Below are 1523 nucleotides of genomic sequence, written 5' to 3'. Positions count from 1 at the left end.
CCATGATCACATAATTGTAAATTCAAATGTATTTTGAGTTTTTCCGTCTTATAACTTGTGATCAAAAGGAGAAGAGCCTTCATTTATGATGAGATAAATATTTCTTTTGAACAAACAATTTTGTTGCATTACCTTCAAGAAACAATAAGGTTTTCAGTAAAACCTCTTGCAAAAATTGAGAGTTAACACTGTGTTCTTGCAACTCAATCAAAGACACACATGTAGTAGTAGCAATTTCGATGACCTGGGTGGCAATGAAGGGGAGGACGAGGAGGATGAACAGGCAAGTTGAGGAACAGTACGATCAGTAAGAGGTGAGACTTATAAGGATGAAGAGGTCGATATCCTTCTTTGCCTTGGTATGCATTTGCCTTTCATAAAACCATCACTCTACAATAGAGAACAAGACTATATTTCAAGTTGTTATGCGACTCCACATTCTATATATGCATATATACATACATACCTTTATAATAAGATTCAATTTGCGTAGGGATAGTATTCTTTATATCACCAAGCATCTCTCTTTAAGCTATGCTTTTTCTCCTCATTAACACCACCTCAAATTTGTTCAAGCTATTGACACTACTCGTTGGACACATTTATCCTCAAAATACAAAATCTCCCCCCATGTAGCCTATGAAGTCCTCTTTTGACTTTTGTTTGGTTTTCATTGGTCATCCTTTTGATGCCCTTTGCTAGTTGAGTTTGTCTCTTATTGCAATGCACCCAATTGCCAACAATGCCTGAGTTTTGTGCTCTCACAAGGCTAACATTGTGTCCCCTCTTCTTGTCCTCTTCTTTTTTTTCAAGGGATTTCTCTTTTAGAGGTGCTTCGCCCAATTCTACTTTGGAGAACATGTGATGGAGTTGTTTCATATTTTGAAGCCTCTACATAATTATCGAATGGATCGATGTAATTGCTTGAGAGGTTTGCAATTTATAGGTAGTCTTTGAATCTCAAGTCCTTTGGACAACTCAAAGCAAAGGATTCCTCCACCTCATATTGTAGTAGCTCATATTTTTTAAATCCTTTGGACAACTCAAAGCAAAGGATTCCTCCACCTTATATTGTAGTACCTCATATTTTTTTAAATATGGAATCCTAGTTGAGGGGCATTCCTTATTTTGTCCAAGTTCAATACTTCACTTTGATAGCTTGTATTATCATAGAAACACTTTAATTGTTTTGTCAAGTGGTAATGCATTTTGTATTGCAATGAACATACTATCAATTTCTACTGAGAGCAACTAGCAACATAATATACCAACCAAGATCATCACTTAAATTTGTTAAAAATAACAAAGTATAAGGGTTTACTAAACAAGGGCCTATTACTATAAATGGCACTATGCATAAGCAACACGGCGCATGACATCCTAGTTGCCACATATAAGATAGCAAAGAGAAATTCCAAAACGAAGCCACGCAAGATATATAGCATTAATTTGAACATAGTAATTGGTTGTTTCTAGGAAGAATGTGATAGGCACAAAATGGATCGGCAAAATAGAATACCATG

Source organism: Dipteris shenzhenensis, chromosome 32 (assembly GCF_047967505.1).
Source record: "Dipteris shenzhenensis isolate YYH24624 ecotype China chromosome 32, Dip_SZ_1.0, whole genome shotgun sequence".
In the NCBI taxonomy this organism is placed as follows: domain Eukaryota; kingdom Viridiplantae; phylum Streptophyta; class Polypodiopsida; order Gleicheniales; family Dipteridaceae; genus Dipteris; species Dipteris shenzhenensis.
This window is presented reverse-complemented; position numbering follows the sequence as displayed.